The 19,826-nt window shown below is 45.2% G+C and overlaps 1 protein-coding gene and 1 long non-coding RNA gene across 6 annotated transcripts in view; one reads left to right on the top strand and one right to left on the bottom strand.

Moving 5' to 3' along the window:
- The window catches only part of TRIM2 (tripartite motif containing 2), a 189,633-nt gene that overhangs the window by 60,070 nt on the left and 109,737 nt on the right, over nt 1-19,826 (top strand). The window lies entirely within an intron of this gene.
- On the bottom strand, nt 15,878-19,479 carry LOC112579990. The gene is made up of 2 exons (XR_003104366.3): nt 19,419-19,479; nt 15,878-16,646 (listed from the first exon to the last, which is right to left on the bottom strand). It is a non-coding gene; the product is annotated as an uncharacterized LOC112579990 (long non-coding RNA).

Raw genomic sequence — 19,826 nt, forward strand, 5'->3', positions numbered from 1 at the left:
GCTTTGATGGGAGGCTTTTGTCTCTTTGCCTTTCACAGGAGCCTCACGGTGCAAAGTCAGTGAACCCAGTCTCTGCTTGATATGGACAGGAGCCTGAAAAGGGGAAGGGGTATGGCTCAATTTTTAGACAAAACAAAGGGTGAATTATGGGGCTTTAATGCATCTAGTGGTTTATAAATCTCCCCACCTCACCTAATCCCCGGCCTCAGTACTTATTATCCAGACACAGCATGTTTAAAACCAACATGATGTAGGGCTCCTGAAAGACTTAAATCAGACGCAAACTTTTTTTTAATGAAGTTGACCCAGAGCATCATGAGTGTTTCAGCACAGTGTGTGAAGACACCTGGTGATTTCCCAATGCCCAGGCTCTCCTTCCGTGGTCTGGGTGCCTGAGGAAGGGGGCGAGTTGCCCCGTGGGTGCTCTCGTCCAGCAACAGAGCACTGGCCCTGCCAGTGCTGCCCCAGAGAAGTGGGGTTCACAGGTATGAATCACCCTGTCCTTCTGCCTCAGGCCTCCCAAATCCTGGCTTCCTTCAGGTCATCTTATTCTCCTGTTTCTACCCCACAAGCACCCCCAGGGGATGGTGAGAGGAAGAACCAGGAGGAGGTGGTGACAGCCCGGCGTGAATTCCAGGAGATCCCAGTAAACAAAGGCAGCCTCTGCCTGCCTTCTTTTATCAGAATGGTGGGCACGCCAGACTCTGGAAATCTCAGACACAGCATCATTTTTAGGTACAGAATTTATGCTCATGATAAAAATAGAAGATTTACAATACAGAGTAGTATTCCTCTGTGTGTGTGTGTTAGTCGCTCAAGTCGTGTCCGACTCTTTGCAACGCCATAGACTGTAGCCCGTCAGGCTCCTCTGTCCCTGGAATTCTTCAGGCAAGAATACTGGACTGGGTAGCCATTCCCTTCTCCAGGGAATCTTGCTGACCCAGGGATCAAACCTGAGTCCCCTGCATTGCAGGCAGATTCGTTATCATCTGAGCCATCAGGGAAGCCTTTTAGAGCTTTTCAATACTGAGGGCTATTATGAAACCAAAGAAACAAGCCTGTGTGGATGAAATACTCTGACGATGACAAAGTCTAACAGAAATAGTACCTATCATTTGTTGAGCACTTACTATGTGCCAGGCCTTTCCGCGCATTATCTCACTCAGTCCTCCCTAATCCCTTTGAAGTACAGTTCTCATTTTACGAAGAAAGAAACTGGGGCACAGAGAGGTTAAGTAACTGGCCCAAAGTCACACAGCTTATTAGTGACCTGAAATGTGAATCATTCGGAAGGTACACAGCACATCATCTTGTGTTATGAAGTGAGGAGTTTCTGTGGAATAGAGTTGGCATTCATATTCACAGTTTTTCAAGAATCCATCTCCGCAACCAAAATGTGACCTCCTGTGGTAACGTAATTGGTGGCTGGGAAAGAAAGCCAAGAACCACTTCCTTTAAATGAGTGAGAGCACCAAAGAACAGCAGCCTTGTCCAGCGAGCCAAGTGCCAGGGAGGGCCAGCCGTGGCGCTGGGGGCCCTTGGGCCTGGCCCTGCCCCGCCACGGTGGGCCTGTGCGCCACAGTGGGCCTGTGCTGTGAGGCACTGGACCCTTCGAGGAATGACACAGCAGAGGAGCCAAAGAACACAGCTGAGTCAGACACCCCTGGTTCCAGCCTGTGATAGAAACATGTGTGAGGCCCAGTGGAGATTGGAAGAAGCACCTTTAGCCAGACTGGGGACATCGGTGAAGGCTTTGTAGAGAGGGGGGATTCTAGAAGGAAGTCTTGAAGAATGAGAAGAGTGGGTCAAGCGGGCGTGGAGGGAAGGGTGCCTAGTGCCAGCAGTTTCTGACGTGGTCGGTCAGTGGTGGGTCTTGTGGGCAGCTGTGTACCAGGGTTGGAAGCAACCGAGTCAAAGGGATCAACATGTGCAAAGGCCCAGAGTCAGAGAATAACTAAACAGCTTGTTCAGTCTGGTTGAAACCTGGCGTGTGAGTGAACAAGTGGTCCCGGATGAGACAAAGCTGATAGAAAATGAAGCCAAAGAAAACTGTTCCGTAAGCAGCAAGATCTTGACAACTGTTTTATCAGGATGGTGGATGTGTGGGGATCCATCATCTACTTCTGTGTTTGTTTACATTTTTGCTAATAACTTCTGTAAAAAGGAGGCTAGCCCATAGATGCACCAAGACCAGAACATAGCTCAAACAGAGCAGAACTTGATCCAGGTCTCCTGCTGTGTGGTGACTACTGGAGACCTTGCCGAGTCACTGGACCTCTCTAGTTCTCCTTCTCCTCATCTGAAAATGGGAGTAATACCGTCCACCTCACTGGGCTGTTGTGGGGATTGAAAAGATAGACCATACAGACATCCCTCCATAGAATGCCATGGAATCATCCCTTTTCCCACTCATCCATTCTGACTGAGGTTTCTAGATGATGCTGTAGAGAGTTCCAAACAGAGAACCTCAAAATAGCCTGAACGTTACAGAAGCAAGAACATGCGAGGCAAGGTCCGAGCTGGAAGCAAGTCTGGGGCTAGGTGAGTGGCCTGAGAAACATCCACACCACAGACATGTGAGTTTAGGAAAGTTAGCTCTGCAGGTGGCTGAAGAACAGGAAACCCCATGACCTTGGCTGTCCAAGGCCTCCCTACCTAAAGCATGGAGCCCCATTTGATTTGAGTTTATAAGCCCTTGCATTTCATGTAGTTTCTGTCTAAATTTTTAAGTGAGATGCCACTCCCACCATCACTCACGCTTAATGAGCATGTGGTTTGGTCATCCTGGATATTAAAGTGTCCCAAGGAGAGAGAGGGAAAGGGAATCAGAACAGTAGACTGAGATTTCATCCCCTGGGGAGCCCCTGGGAGCCATTTAGATAAGCATCATCTCATCTCAAGCCACACCTGGGAACACAACCCCTTATCATACTGGCAGTCTCCTTTCAAGGACAGCGTTTCCTGGTATGTAAGTGTTTAGCAACCAGGTGTGTTCTGGTACTGTTCCTGAGGAGTTGACTCTGAGGGAACAGCACATGTCACGTTTCGCAGCGGTTGTGCAGAATAGAAAGTCCCTCGAACTGTGGACTCTACAGAAACCGCAAGAAGCCAGAGGGCCAACCTCTGACTTCACAAACACCAGAGATGCTTCTTGACACCAGCCTCTGTAACTAAGGTGACAAGTGCTGTCCATCCTTAATGGGTGTGTAGGAGGAAGATATTTAAGTCTGCAGCATCCTCAAAGCCTTGGTATAAACCTGTCCAGGGCAGGCCATATCCAGTGTGCATTTTTTGAGGTGTCAGGCAGCTAAGTCTATCCTCGCTGAGATTCCTCCAGGGGCCCTCCAAAGACAGAGTTCTCGCTGCATGCTTTTGCCCCACTCCGACTTCTCCTGCTCCAGAGGGGTAAAACTGAGTAGATGCTGAACTTTGAAGCAGTAAATTGGCCTCAGAACTACGTGCCATGAGGAGCACTCATGTGTTTGAAGTGAAGTCACTCAGTCATGTCTGACTCTTTGTGACCCCATGGGCAGTAGCCTGCACCAGGCTCCTCCGTCCATGGGATTTTCTAGGCAAGAGTACTGGAGTAGGTCGCCATTTCCTTCTCCAGGGAATCTTCCCGACCCAGGGATCAAACCCAGGTCTCCCGCATTGTAGACAGACACTTTACCATCTGAGCCACCAGGGAAGTCCTACTCATGTGTTTACCAAGGTCATTTCAAGTCAGTATAGTTTCCTTGGTTGCAGCACCGGGTGATTTCATTTTAACAACAGGAGCTTTAAGCAGACTCTTGCTGAGGAGCCTCTGTCCGCACAAGTCCTGTGAAATGTACAAGGCAGCTCCTTCCAGGGTCCTGGAGGGTTCCAGGCACACCAGGACCATCTCTGCATTTCCGGGAATGCCCAGCAGGGTTGAATCCCTTTGCTGTGTCACTGACACACAGGTTCTTCCACTGTGGACCAAGGGACAAGAACCAGGGCTCCGGAATACAGGAGTCTTGCCCCATGCTCATCACTGCTGGATGATTCTATTATCTTAAGAGCATTTTTTTTTTTTTAGAACTTGACATATCCGATTTATTTCTCATACCAGCATTATTCTGTGGCAAAAGTACATGATATTACTGCAATGGTTTTTTTAAAAAATTTTAATTGGAGGCTAATACTTTACAATATTGTGGTGGTTTTTGCCATACATTCACATGAATCAGCCATGGGTGTACATGTGTCCCCTATCCTGACCCTCCCTCCCCATATCTTAAGAGCATTTTTTAACAGAAAATAGCAGCCATCAGTGATTTCGTAGAAATGTGGCCCATTTCAGGATACCCTCAGGGAGGCTAGCCATTGTCTTCTGATAGTCTCTGTGACCTGAAAACGCAGGGGGTAAAGCATAAATCTTAATTAATACTGGACCATTAGGAAAAGAAAATGGAAAGACTCTTGGAAGGTTGCTGCTGCTGCTAAGTCACGTCAGTCGTGTCTGACTCGGTGTGACCCTATAGACGGCAGCAGTGACCCTAAAAAGCCCCCAAGGCCGTGCTGGAACTGTGGCAAGGAAAGGCAGGGGCAGCCCGAGGAAAGCAGTGATCTTCCCATTCTCAGCCCAGGCACTGGACCAGCGCCGGAGGGGGCCTGGGCCGGGCCCAGCTCCCCCCATCCAGGTGGGCCCGGACATTCAGGGAACGCCGGCCTCCTTGCCCGTCGAGGTTCCCCTGTTGATGTCTGCACACAGACCTGGTGCGCATGTCGAGGGGCAGGGACCCCGGGGGCGGGGGTGAGGGAAGCTGCTGCTAGGGAGGAGACCTGGGCTCAGCGCGGAACAGGACCGGGTGGAAGCAAGGACTGGGGCCGCGGATCCTTGACCTTGCCACGAACTGAGCTCAGAGAAACGCCTCAGTACCTTTCGGGTTTCCAAGGCTGGTGCTAAATCCGCTCCTGTAGAATGGAGACCACGTCCGCCTGTCCACACCGCTGAGGGCTCTAGGAGCCGGGTGGGGAAGGGGGTCCCGTCAGAGCCGCTCTCAGTCCTTTCCATGGACGCTGTCACTGCACACCCCCTCCCCCAGGAGGACGCGAACCTCTCTTCTCATCCCTGCTCTTGAGTCTCTGCTGCTGCTGCTAAGTCGCTTCAGTCGTGTCCGACTCTGTGCGACCCCCTAGACGGCAGCCCACCAGGCTCCCCCGTCTCTGGGATTCTCCAGGCAAGAACACTGGAGTGGGTTGCCATTTCCTTCTCCAATGCAGGAAAGTGAAAAAATAAAGTGAAGTCGCTCAGTCGTGTCTGACTCTTAGCGACCCCATGGACTGCAGCCCACCAGGCCCTTCCGTCCATGGGATTTTCCAGGCAAGAGTACTGGAGTGGGGTGCCATTGCCTTCTCCTAAAAAGCCCCAAGACAGGGGCTGGGCAGGGGGACGGGGGTGGGAGAGGAAAAGAGATGGAGGCGGCGGGGCTGGAGGGGAGGAAAGCCTTCCAGCTCCTTCCTCTGGCCCGGGCTGCTCTGTGGCTGCGGTGGGAGTTTCTGTTTGGGGGCCTTTCTTCCTTTGAATAAAAGCAATCCGTTCCCGTGCTGCCCGCGGAACGGCTCTCTCCAGTTAGTAGACCCAGGCGGAGGCCTAAGCCTCTGATTCCTTCTGTTAACTCCAGGGGAACGTGGGTTTTGTTCTCATCTCCTCCAACCCTCAGCACGTCCATTCCCAGACCTGGACCTGGAAACTGTGTGTGTGCGCTAGATCGCCGGGCAGTCGCGCCGCAGCACTTGAAACGGAGGGACTAACGCTGATTAAGCACCAGCTGTTAGGGACTGCTCTAAGTGCTTTATGAATATGAACCGGTTAACCTTACAAGGGAGGTATTCTTTGTTTTCAGATGGGGCAACTGAGGCTCGGAGAATTAAGAAAATTGTCCAAGATTACACAGCTGGTCTGGGGCAGACTGGCATTCTGGTTCCAGAAGCTGCATTTTTAACCACTACGTGATACCCGGGGGCGAGGGGTGCGTTATATTCTTTATTTTGTGTGTATTCGGACTCCTACTTCTGATTATTTAACTTCTTTCAAAATTTTCCCTATTGTTAACAATGTAATGATGAGTGTTTCTGTAATAATAGCTAATAATTCTTCACATTTATTGCACTGCTAACGGTGGCAGACACTGTTTCAAGTTCTTGATGCATTGTAACTAACTCAGTGTTTGTGACTGCTATTAGTACCATGGAACCAATGAGGAAACTGAGGCCAGAGCAGTTGGTTAAATGTTTTGTCCCAGGTGGCACGATTAGGAAGTGGCAGAGTTATCTCAAAGCTTTTGTTCTTACGATGCTGTCTGTACATTTATCTGTGACCATATCTCTGATACTGCTTCAGGAGACATTTTGAAGCTGGAATTACTAGAGCAGAAGATAGAAATATTTTGAAGGATCTGTATGCTGCTGCTACTGCTGCTGCTAAGTCACTTCAGTCGTGTCCGACTCTGTGCGACCCCATAGACGGCAGGTCACCAGGCTCCACCGTCCCTGGGATTCTCCAGGCAAGAACACTGGAGTGGGTTGCTATTTCCTTCTCCAATGCAGGAAAGTGAAAAGTGGAAGGGAAGTCGCTCAGTCGTGTCCGACTTTCGCGGCCCCATAGACTGCAGCCCACCAGGCTCCTCTGTCCATGGGATTTTCCAGGCAAGAGTGCTGGAGTGGGGTGCCATTGCCTTCTCCGGAAGGATCTGTATACATATCACAGAATTATTTTTCAAAAGCCAAGGATAGTTAGCTAATTTGTGTTCACATGAATGCTGTCCAATTGACTAAGGAATCTAAAAGTTGGATGAGCCCCTGAGCAATGTGTCTATGTACCTTTTGGACTTGTATCAGTTAATCTGGGCATTAACTATCATTAATATTATTTCTAAGAAAATAAAATGCATGTCTGGCTCAAAACTCCATTTTCAAGCAAGCATCTGGGGTGCTGGCAATGTTCTGTTTCTTGGTTGGGATCGTGCTTAGCCTTTGTGGTTTCTTGTAATAATTCATCAAGCTATTGCCTTAGAACTTGTGTACTTTTCTGTTTGTAATTTATACTTACTAAAAGTCCCCCTCCCCCCTCTTAGGCCTCTGATTGAAGCCTAAATTCTTTTTGTTTTTATTTATTTTTTTATTTATTTTAATTGGTGGCTAATTACTTTACAATATTGTGGTAATTTTTGCCATAGATTCACATGAATCAGCCATGGGTGTACAGGGTTCACACATGGTGTACATGTGTTCCACCCATAAAAGTTTATTTTTAAACAAACTGTCAAATATAACCTTTTGGAAGTTAGGAGATAGAACATTTTGGAATCCATTGTAAAGAACAGGAAAATGACTCAGTTGCCATCATATTTTCTCCACATGTTGGCTAAAAGGAGATTTAAAAACAAAGTTTCATGATTCCTTCTTTCTTTCCACTTCTAATGCAAGAATTAGACATTAAACCACAATAGTACTAAGAAATGCAGTTCAGAAAAAGTCCCTTTTTTGTCTTTGTTTTCTCCAAGAAAGTTTTTCTGTTTGAAACTTCCAAAGTATGACACATATTTAAGGTATGCAAGGTTATGATGAATGAGGTTTGGCAAGGACTTGAGAACAATGATTACAGTCCTAGAGAGAGTTGTGCTCTATCTTGTTTTTCTAATAAGTTCTTCTTTAATATTTGGTTTTGAGGTGGTGGGTTCTGTGATATGGCCTGATGCATTCAGTAATGTCCCTAAAGACTCAGGTACATCTTTCCATGGCTAATGGATCCAGCCCAAGAAGATCAATATATCATCCTTTCAAGAAAACTTTCTAAGGAAGTACGTTCTTACTCTAATGGATCAGATCAGATCAAATCAGATACTCAGTCATGTCTGACTCTTTGCGACCCCACGAATCGAAGCACGCCAGGCCTCCCTGTCCATCACCAACTCCTGGAGTTCACTGAGACTTACATCCATCGAGTCAGTGATGCCATCCAGCCATCTCATCCTCTGTCTTTCCCTTCTCCTCCTGCCCCCAATCCCTCCCAGCATCAGAGTCTTTTCCAATGAGTCAACTCTTCGCATCAGGTGGCCAAAGTACTGGAGTTTCAGCTTTAGCATCATTCCTTCCAAAGAAATCCCAGGGCTGATCTCCTTCAGAATGGACTGGTTGGATCTCCTTGCAGTCCAAGGGACTCTCAAGAGTCTTCTCCAGCACCACAGTTCAAAAGCATCAATTCTTCGGCACTCAGCCTTCTTCACAGTCCAACTCTCACATCCATACATGACCACAGGAAAAACCATAGCCTTGACTAGACGAACCTTTGTTGGCAAAGTAATGTCTCTGCTTTTGAATATGCTATCTAGGTTGGTTATAACTTTCCTTCCAAGGAGTAAGCGTCTTTTAATTTCATGGCTGCAGTCACCATCTGTAGTGATTTTGGAGCCCAGAAAAATAAAGTCTGACACTGTTTCCACTGTTTCCCCATCTATTTCCCATGAAGTGGTGGGACCGGATGCCATGATCTTCGTTTTCTGAATGTTGAGCTTTAAGCCAGCTTTTTCACTCTCCACTTTCACTTTCATCAAGAGGCTTTTTAGTTCCTCTTCACTTTCTGCCATAAGGGTGGTGTCATCTCATATCTGAGGTTATTGATATTTCTCCCGGCAATCTTGATTCCAGTCTGTGTTTCTTCCAGTCCAGCGTTTCTCATGATGTACTCTGCATATAAGTTAAATAAACAGGGTGACAATATACAGCCTTGACGAACTCCTTTTCCTATATGGAACCAGTCTGTTGTTCCATGTCCAGTTCTAACTGTTGCTTCCTGACCTGCATACAGATTTCTCAAGAGGCAGATCAGGTGGTCTGGTGTTCCCATCTCTTTCAGAATTTTCCACAGTTTATTGTGATCCACACAGTCAAAGGCTTTGGCATAGTCAATAAAGCAGAAATAGATGTTTTTCTGGAACTCTCTTGCTTTTTCGATGATCCAGCGGATGTTGGCAATTTGATCTCTGGTTCCTCTGCCTTTTCTAAAACCAGCTTGAAAGCCAGTAGCAATTTCCTTAAGTTTCCAATTGTTTTAAAACATCATTTTAGTGCTTATTTCCCTCTGATGACTTTATGTTTGATATAAAATTAATTGTTTAACCCCATTCAATTTCTTAGTTCCTGGACTCTAGTTGTAATTTTCATCAGTTTTTATTCCTCTGCCACAGAGGACCAAAGTGGCTTCAGGATGAGGGCCTTTCCTGAAGAGACAAAAGAAACCATATTTCCCAATTCTTCCTTTAGTTTCTAACCCCTCAGTGTCTCAACATGAGATTCTTTGAGTTCTTTGATTGAGTTACCAGTATTCCTTTATTTGAGCTGACTTTCTTCCATTTCTACCTAATATCTCACATTACCTCTGTGTTAGGCTGCTGTTGCAAAACACCACAGGCTGGGTGGCTTAAGTAACAGAAATGAATTTTCTCTCAGTTCTGAAACTGGAAGTTCAAGATCAAGGTGTCTCCAGGAGCAGGTTCTGATGAGAGCCCTCTTCCTGTTTAGCAGAAGCAGCCTGCTCACTGTCTTTACATGGCCTTTTTGCTCTGGAGAGAGAGAAAGCTCCGGTGTCCCTTCCTCTTCCTATAAGGACACTAATCCTATTGGATTAGGACCTCACCTATGACCTCATTTAACCTAATTACTTCCCTAAAAGGCCCTATGTCCAAATACCCCTGCAATAACTGGGGTAAGGGCTTCAAAATATGAATTTATGGGAGGGCACAGCTCAGTCCATAGCCTTACCAGAGTCATTGCTAAGTTGCTTCAGTTGTGTCCAACTCTGTGCGACCCCATAGACGGCAGCCCACCAGGCTCCTCTGTCCATGGGATTCTCCAGGCAAGAACACTGGAGTGGGTTGCCATTTCCTTCTCCAATGCATGCATGCATGCTAAGTCGCTTCAGCCGTATCTGACTCTGTGCCACCCCATGGACAGCGGCCCACCAGGCTCCTCTGTCCACGGGATTCTCCAGGCAATAACACTGGAGTGGGTTGCCATTTCCTTCTCCATATCAGAGTCACTACAATTAAAATTAAGCTTTGTTTCAGGGACTTCCCTGGAGATCCAGTGGTTAGGACTTTCACTGCTAGGCTCAGCTTAAGTCCTCATCGGGGAACAGGGTCCAGCAAGCCAGACAGTATAGCCAAGAACAAACAAACAAACAAAGCTTTGTTTTCCTTTTCAAAGTAACATTTTTTAAATTAAACTTTTGTAAAACATTTTTGAGTTTCTGCTGACTGTACTAAGGGAATCCAGACATAAAGAAGACACAGATGCTCCTCAAGTAGATGCCTCCAGGAGTCTATAAAGTAATGAAAGAGATGAATTGCATGCACAAAGAACCAGAATACCTTGGAGACTGGAGATACTTTAAATAAAATGCAGTGTGCTATGGAATTCAGAGGAAAAGGTTATCTTCCTCCAAAGGCCAACACCTGAGCTTCACAATCAGGGACAGGCAGGCTGTGGACTGGGGAAGGTGTGGACAAGACCACACCAGGCTCAGCGGACACCATGGAGGCAGGGAAGTGCAGTTCAGTTAAGACTGAGGAGTCAGGAGGGAACACTGTGGAGTCTGCTCTTACAGTGTAGTTCAGTTCAGTTCAGTTCAGTTGCTCAGTCATGTCCGACTCTTTGTGACCCCATGAATCGCAGCACACCAGGCCTCCCTGTCCATCACCAACTCCTGGAGTTCACTCAAATTCAGGTCCATTGAGTTGGTGATGCCATCCAGCCATCTCATCCTCTATTGTCCCCTTCTCCTCCTGCCCCCAATCCCTCCTAGCATCAGAGTCTTTTCCAATGAGTCAAATCTTTGCATGAGGTGGCCAAAGTACTGGAGTTTCAGCTTTAGCATCATTCCTTCCAAAGAACACCCAGGACTGATCTCCTTTAGAATGGACTGGTTGGATCTCCTTGCAGTCCAAGGGACTCTCAAGAGTCTTCTCCAACACCACAGTTCAAAAGCATCAATTCTTCAGCGCTCAGCTTTCTTCACAGTCCAACTCTCACATCCATACATGACCACAGGAAAAACCATAGCCTTGACTAGACAGACCTTTGTTGGCAAAGTAATGTCTCTGCTTTTGAATATGCTATCTAGGTTGGTCATAACTTTCCTTCCAAGGAGTAAGCGTCTTTTAATTTCATGGCTGCAGTCACCATCTGCAGTGTTTTTGGAGCCTCCAAAAATAAAGTCTGACACTGTTTCCACTGTTTCCCCATCTATTTCCCATGAAGTGGTGGGACCGGATGCCATGATCTTCGTTTTCTGAATGTTGAGCTTTAAGCCAACTTTTTCACTTTCTTCTTTTACTTTCATCAAGAAGCTTTTTAGTTCCTCTTCACTTTCTGCCATAAGGGTGGTGTCATCTCATATCTGAGGTTATTGATATTTCTCCTGGCAATCTTATAAGAGGAGGTTAATTCTGAAATCAGCACTTAAAAAGAGTCACTGAGTAATTTGCCCTCGGCAGTCTGGACATTTTGTCTCAATAATCCTAATACCAGTAGTTTTTCCTCCAGTGTTACAACAGACCAGTTTCTCTGACTGAGCACCAGATGAAGTGTGTAGCTGGCTGTGTTGTGGGAGAGAGAGAAAAAAACGGAGGAAGGGAAAGAAAGAGGGGACGGAGAGAGGGAGAGAGAGAAAAATGAATGGATGGGAGTGCATCTTTGAAAAATAAGATCACACTGACCATGGCAGGGTACTCACCCAAAGGAGTCACAGAGCACCAAGACTGAGAGAACAGTAGATTCTTTCCAAGTTTCCTCCTCTAAATATGTATTTCACTTACAACACTTGATATAAATATATGAACTGGCAACACAAAGGAAATATTCACGGAAAGGAGCATATTTAAAATGTCCCCATCACTAATGATCAAGTAAATACAAAATTTAAAATCATTGAATTACTATTTTCTCCTTATCAGATTAGCAAACATCTTAAAATAATACTGCTGGTGAAGGAGTGTGTCTCATGGCACACCTAACTAATGAGAATGTAAACTGGTACAGCCTTTCTAGAAAGTAACTGTGCAGTGTTTTGCTCTGTCGAGTGCCCCAGAAATGTTAATATACCTTGATTTGGTAATCCCACTTACAGGAATCTATGCTGATAATACAGAGGTGTCGACAAAGGTATGTGTTTAAGAATTCCGTTGAAGTTTAATTTATAATAATTGGAAATTTAGAAGCAATCTAAATGTGAACATTTTGAAAACTGGTTGCATAAATTATTTATAAATTAATGGAATACTCTTCAGCTGTTTAAAAATGTGTTTTCAAATAATTTTACTGATAAGCTTGCATAATATATGTTTTTTAAAAGCAAGTCTCAAAATCATGTATGTAATAAAAATATACTTGAGGAAAAAATAAAAAAAATTATATTTATTTATATTAAAAATATTTGTTATGCATATTATATGTATGGCAATGTATTTATCTGTAGGTAGTGGCCCTATAAATGATTTCTATTTTATTCTTTATACCTTACTGGGTTTTCCAAATTTTTAGATCATTTAATTGCTTTTTATTCAAAAATAGCATTTTAATAAAACCTGTTTCATCTTTTAGGGCCCAAGTCCACCCTTTCATAAAGTATTTCCTGGACTAATAGGAAACAATCTCTAGCTTTTCTGTGATTCTTTTGTACTGGTGTTAACATATATGGTCTTGAATTGCAGCTGCTGTATGTATGACATTCATCCCGACTGGTTTGGGAGCTAGCAGAGAACAGGGATTATGGCTTAGAGGTCCTGAGTTTCTGAGCAAAAGCCTAGTTCTCCTTCCCCACCTTCCATAAAGCCTTTCCTGCTACTTGAAAAAGTGGGTGATTTCTTCTTCCCTTGAGTTTTCAAAACAGTTTTTTGTGCCTCTTCTATTGGAGGCCCATTCTGCTTTGGATGATAGTTAATTGTGTTTGTCTTGACTTTGTATTTGTCATCCAACTCCTGATATTGGGAAACAAATCTTGTTCCTCTGTGTGCCCAGAGCAGTGCCTTGTACAATGTGTGTGCTCAGTAGACAGTTGGACCTGTGTCTACATGTGTATGGTGTTAGAGAATGTTCTACTTTCATTCTTTTACATTTAGCTGTCCAGTTTTCCCTGCACCATTTATTGAAGAGACTGTCTTTTTTCCACTGCGTATTCTTACCTTGTTTGTCATAGATGAATTGACCATACGCACAAGGATCCATTTCTGAGCTTTCTATCCTGCTGCATTGGTCTGTGTCTGTCTTCGTGTCAGTACCCTACTGTTTTGATGACTGTAGCTTTACACTATAGTCTGAAGTCAGGGAGCTTGATTCCTCCAGCTCCAATTTCCTCTTGTGTGATTGCTGTGGTAATCTGCAGTGTCTTTTGTGTTTCCATAGAAATGAACAATTTTATTGTCCTAGTTCTGTGAAAAATGCCATTGGTAATTTGAAAGCACTGCATTGAATCTGTAGATTGCCTTGAATAGTATAGTCTTTTGACAATGTTGATTCTTCTAGTCCAAGAATATGATGTATCTTTCCATCTCTGTGTCAGCTTCAATTTCTTTCATCAATGTCTTATAAGTTTTGAAGTACAGGTCTTTTGCCTCCTTAGGTAGGTTTATTCCTAGGCATTTTATTTTAATTGAAGGATAATTGCTTTACAGAATTTTGTTGTTTTCTGTCAAACATCAGCATGAATCAATAGGTATACATATGTCACCTCCCTCCCATAGCCCTCCCCATCCCACCCCTCTAGGTTGATACAGAGCCCCTGTTTGAGTTCCCTGAGTCATAAAGCAAATTCCCATTGGCTATCTATTTTACATATGGTAATGTAAGTGTCCATGTATTTTATTTTTGATGTGATGGTAAATGGGATTATTTCCTTTATTTCTCTTTCTGATCTTTTGTTGTTAGTGTATAGAAATGTGACAGATTTCTGTGTATGGACCTATAACTGAATGAACATGGGCTCTTTCCAGCTGTTTCCAATAGTACCCAGCAGTCAGTGCCTGCTCTGAGGAGCTGAAGACTGCCCTACAGGCCGAGGAGCAGAAGGCGAGGTTAGAGATGTCCCAAAGCACTGGGCAGTGGCAGTCAGGAAGCCTAGCCCTCCACAAGAATCTGCCAGGGAATACCTTCACCTTAGACACATGATGCGTCAACTACTACTCTTTACCTCCTCTCTGGGTCCTGAGAACTTTATCTGTAAAGTTTTACCTTCTTTCACTGTTTCACAAACTTGTAGAGATTAATTAATTCCCCAAAGAATCCCATTTCTCCAATCATAAATTGAACACCATAGATTTGCCCTGCAACCCATTTCAGATCCCCCAGAGGTGTTCATTTAGAGAAAAGATTAAAATCAAGGACTGCATAAATATAATTTTAGAATAAAACAAAGAGAGTAAGGAAATAAGGCATAAGATTAAGTTCCTTTGAACATGTGTTTACTGTGCTGCAAGTTTTCACAAAGCCTTGTCTTGGGCGCTGAGGATGATCCAAAGATTATATAGGACATCGATCTCATTCATTAGATCCTGAGAGACTGCAGCCCTATAGCAGGAAGGGAAGGACTGGAGAGGGGTGGAGGCATATGTGTGTTTGGTGGGGGAGGGGAGGGGTACCACACAGGACTGCAGGCGTCTGGGGTGGGACCAGAGAGAGGTGAGAAATAATTGGGTGGTGGAGACACAAGAGACTTGGATTCAATCCCTGGGTTGGGTAGATCCCTGGAGGAGGGCACTGGCAACCCACTCCAGTATTCTTTCTTGCCTGGGGAATCCTATGGACAAAAGAGCTGGTGGGCTACAGTCCACTGGGTTGCAAAAGAGTCACACACGCGGGTCCTGAGCACAATTTGCTACATTTGTACGGGGGTGGGTGGTGGGCAGCAGTTCCCACCACCACCACCAAGCAATTTTCTGCAACACCAGCAGAGTGTCCTACAGTTCAATTCAGTTCTGACACTGATCACTGGACAGCGAGCGCATCAGAGCCCACAGGTCAAGGGTTTGGTCTCACAAGACTGCACCCTCCACTCCCCCACCTACCCCCACTCCCTTCTGAAGCCAGTCACAAGTCCAGGTTGGCACCTGTGCTTCTGGTCCACTGGCTATAGATGGGGGTTTAAATGACCCCCTCCTTAGGGTCAATTCACTTGCTAGAGCAGCTCACAGCACTCAGAGAAACGCTTTACTTACTAGATCACCAGTATTATGGAAGGATATAACTCAGGAAGAGATGGGTGGAGAGAGACACAGGGCAGGGCGGGGGAAGGGTGAGGAGCCTTGGGGCCTCTCCAGGGACACTCCTCTCCCTGAATCTCTGTGTGTTCCCCAGCCTGGCTCTCAGAACTATGTCCTTCTGAGTTTTTGTGGAGGCTTCGTTGCATAGGCATGATTGGTTAAATCACAGGTCAGTGGAAACTGATCAACCTCCAGCCTTTCTCTCCTCCCTAGAAGTCAGGGTGTGGGACTGAGCATTCCAGCCAGCCTCTATCCTTCTGGTGTGATCCAGAAGTCACCTCATTAACATAACAAGACACATTTATGGGTCTTATCACTCAGGAAAGTTCAAGGGTTTTAGGAAGCTCTGTGCCAGAAATGGAACGAAGACCGAATGTGTACTTTTTATTATAAATCACAATATCATAGAGTGGGATTCAGATACAATAGGAAAGGCTTTAGGAAAAATAACAAAACCCAAAGTTCTAAGTCAGTAATGGATATAAGATGTGATATGAGACAGGTTGTTTTGGGGGGGGGGGGAATGGGAAAAATGGTATTTAACCCAACCCAGTGCATCTGTCAATGTTCTTAGCTACTGACAACACCACTCTAGTTAGTTAGAGCATGAAGGGAATTTATTAAAGAATTTTATTAAAACACCCTCAAGACAGTGAAAGAACAACCTACAGGATGAGAGGAAATATTCTCAAATCATTTTCCATTAAGAGACTTGTTTCCAGGATATAAAAATTAAACACTGAAAGATAAATTTAAAAAGACAATTAAGAATGGGCGAAGAATGATGATTGCACAACAATGTGAATAAATGTACTTAATATCACTGAACTGTGCACTTAAAAATGATTAAAGTGCTCACTTTTATGGATTTATTTTAGTAAATTTACAAAATTCGAATGGGTATGGTGCGGAAAGGGGGACCCCTTCCAGGGCCTGAGGATTGGCTCTTGCCTAACACTCGGAAATGAATTGTTCAGAGAGACCCTCGTGCTGACAAAGCAAGAGCATTTATCGGAAAAGGCATGCGCAGGCAGAGAGCAAGAGGGCGAGGGGACCCGGAAGGACTGCGCTCCACGTGGCTCAGTCTCAGGTTTTGTGGTGAGGAGGTTAGGTGCCGGTCATTCTGACTCAGGGCTCTTCCGAGGGGAACAAGCATCACTCAGGATGGATCCTAGCGAGAAGGATTCTGGGAGCTTGGCCGGACATATGAACTGGCATCTCCTCTGTCCTTTGGACCTGTTCTGAATTCGTCTGGCTGGGGGCAGCCTCTTTGTTTCAAGTTCTTTACCAGAAGCTCCTGTTGCAGGATGACTCGTGCAGGTGGTTACTATGGTGCCTGGCTAGGTCAGGTGGTTTGGGACAGTTCCCCTAACACGTAAAGGATTTTAATAGACATTCTTTCAGAGATGATACACAAATGGTCAAGAAGCACATGAAAAGATATTCAGCATTATTAGTCATTATGAAAATGCCAATCAAAACCACAATGAGATACTACTTTATGCCCACTAGCAAATTAGAACCCTAATGTATTTCTAGTGATAGTGTAACATGATGTAACTGCTTTAGAAAACAGTCTGGCAGTTCCTCAAAATTTTCAACATAGAATTATCATATGACCCAGTAATTCTTCTCCTAGATATATACCCAAGAGAAATGAAAATATATGTTCATACAAAAACTTGCACACAAATGTTTAAACAGCATTATTCATACTAGCCAAAAAGTGAAAACAATTCACTGATGAACCAATAAACGAAATGTAGTATATCCAGACAATGAAATATTATTTGGCAATACAAAGAATGATGCGCTGATATGTCCTACAATATGGATAAATCTTTAAAATTTTTTCACCAGTGAAAGAAGGCAGAACCAAAAAGACCACATGGTATATGCCTCCATTCATGTGAAATGCCCAGAACAGGCAAATCCCTAGAGACACAAAGTAGATGAGTGGTGGCTCAGGGCTGGGAGGAGGGGGAAATGGGGAGTGATCATAGGCGCACGTGCGCTTTCTCTTCAGGGTGATGAAAACGTCCTGGATGTAGATAGTGGACTTAGATGCTTGCACAACCTTGTGAACATACTAAAAGCCACTGGGTTGTACACTTTTTTTTTGAAGATTCATTTTTTAAAAATTGAAGTATAGTTGATTTACAGTGTTGCATTACTTCCAGTGTCTAGCAAAGAGATTCAGTCATATACACACATACACATACATATATATATCTTGTTGGTTATCTATCATATATATATGGATTACTGGATGAATTTTATAGTGTGTGAATTATATCTCAATAAAGCAGTTATTTTTTTTTTCTTTTTTAAGACTATTACATGGCTCAGAGAATCTCCGAGAAATCCAGAGAATTAGACTTGGAGGTTACCCCACTGAGAACGATGCCTAAATTGTGTCACAGGAAGGTTCCGGTTTGAGCCCAGCACTGTTCCTCTGGGCATGCGCGTCTCGGACCTTCACCCCTGCTGGCCCTGGGCCTCCATATCTTTCCAGCAGATTCCACCACCTCACAGAAAGCAGCGTCCTTAGAGTCTGCTTTCCCATATGGCTTTCATCCAGACTGAAGCCTTAGCAACTATCCACCTGACTGCCAGAGCCTAGGTTACGGTTTCAAGCCCCAGCTGTAAAGGAGGCTGAGAAAGCAGGCTGGGTGTGGGGACAAGTCAAACTAATGTCCACTACCCCCCAGTTCCCTCAGGGAGTTTGCTGGATAATGATTTTTTTTTTTAGATTTATTTTTTATTTTTTGAGGTCCTGTGTGGCTTGCAGGACCTTAGCTTCCCAACCAGGGATCAAATCCAGGCCCCAGCAGTGACACCACTGAGTCCTAACCACTGGACCTCCAGGGAATTCCCTGGGCAATGATTTAAAAATCACAAAATATTGGAGCAAAGTATTTGAAGCTCATGTGTTCCGACCATTTGGTCCAATGCCTAGCACACTGCCAGAGGCAATGGCAATTTCTAGCTCTGTCTGGCCGACTTGGGAAGCACTTGGCGATGTTGATGACCCCTCTCAACACGTCTCTTCATTGTGTCATCCTTCTTGTACCTTCTAATCGTCTTTTTCTCACTTTCCACCCAGAGCTGCTCTTTTAGCCACTTCAAACTGGTTTTTCTCTACAACTCCGTATTGAATCCCACTCGATAACTTAATTTGCACTGTCAATGTTATGGGTTGAATTGTGTCCCACTAAAATCCCTCTGTTGAAATCCTCACAGCCAGTACCTCAGAATGTGACTTTATATGCAAATACAATTTCAAAATAGATAGAAATAAGGGCAGATGTAACTGGTTACAATGAGTTCATACTGGAGTGGCTGCTACTGCTAAGTCATGCAGCCCACCAGGCTCCCCCGTCCCTGGGATTCTCCAGGCAAGAACACTGGAGTGGGTTGCCATTTCCTTCTCCAACGCATAAAAGTGAAAAGTGAAAGTGAAGTCGCTCAGTTGTGTCCGACCCTCAGCGACCCCATGGACTGCAGCCTTCTAGGCTCCTCCATCCATGGGATTTTCCAGGCAAGAGTACTGGAGTGGGGTGCCATTGCCTTCTCCGATACTGGAGTGGGGTGACCTCTAATCCAGTCTCCAGGGTGCGTGCTGAGTCCCTTCAGTCGTGTCTAAGTCTGTGCAACACTATGGACTGTAGCCCATTAGGCTCAGTTGTCCATGGGATTCACCAGGAAAGGAATACTGCAGTGGGTTGCCCTCTTCTAAGGGATCTTCCCTCCCCAGGGATCAAACCTGCGTCGCTTAAGTCTCATCTCTTGCATTGGCAGGCAGGCTCTTTACAACTAGCACCACCTGGGAAGCCCCAATCCAGTATCACTGGTGTTTTTATAGAAAGGGGACAATTGGAGGCAGACCCTCACACAGGGAGAAGGTCCTGTGATTGAAGTTATCCTGCCACAAGTCAGGAAACTATCAGAAGCCAGGGGAGAGTCCTGGCACAGATCCTTCCCTGGGGCCCTCAAGGGAGCATGGCTCGGTTCACCCACTGAACTTGGATCTTTAGCCTCTAGAACTGTGAGATAATAAATTTCTGTTGTTTAAGCCATTCCGTTGGTGGTATGGAAGCTCTAACAAATGTTGTGTATTTCCTTTACTTCTGTACTTACCTTCTTCTTCTAAGTGGTGTGTGTTTGCATGTTCAGTTGCTCAGTTGTGTCCAACTCTTTGTGACCCTATAGACTAGGGCCCACCAGGCTCCTCTGACGATGGGCTTCTCCAGGCAAGAATACTGGAGTGGGTTGCCATCTCTTCCTCCAGGGGATCTTCCGGACCCAGGAATTGAACCAGCGTCTCCTTGCGCCACCTGCATTGGCAGGCGGGTTCTTTTACCACTGAGCCACCTGGGAAGCCCTCTTATAAATGGAAAATGGTCTAATTTATATTTTTAGCCTGTAATACCCCAAATACTGCATAGGTCCATGTGGCAGCCTTGCCTGCTGCAACATTTGCAGTTAGATAGCCCACAGAAACCAGAAACCACTTGTTTCCTCGTCTTCATTTGTCTCTCGGTGAGG

This window comes from Bubalus bubalis, chromosome 17 (assembly GCF_019923935.1).
Source record: "Bubalus bubalis isolate 160015118507 breed Murrah chromosome 17, NDDB_SH_1, whole genome shotgun sequence".
Classification (NCBI taxonomy): domain Eukaryota; kingdom Metazoa; phylum Chordata; class Mammalia; order Artiodactyla; family Bovidae; genus Bubalus; species Bubalus bubalis.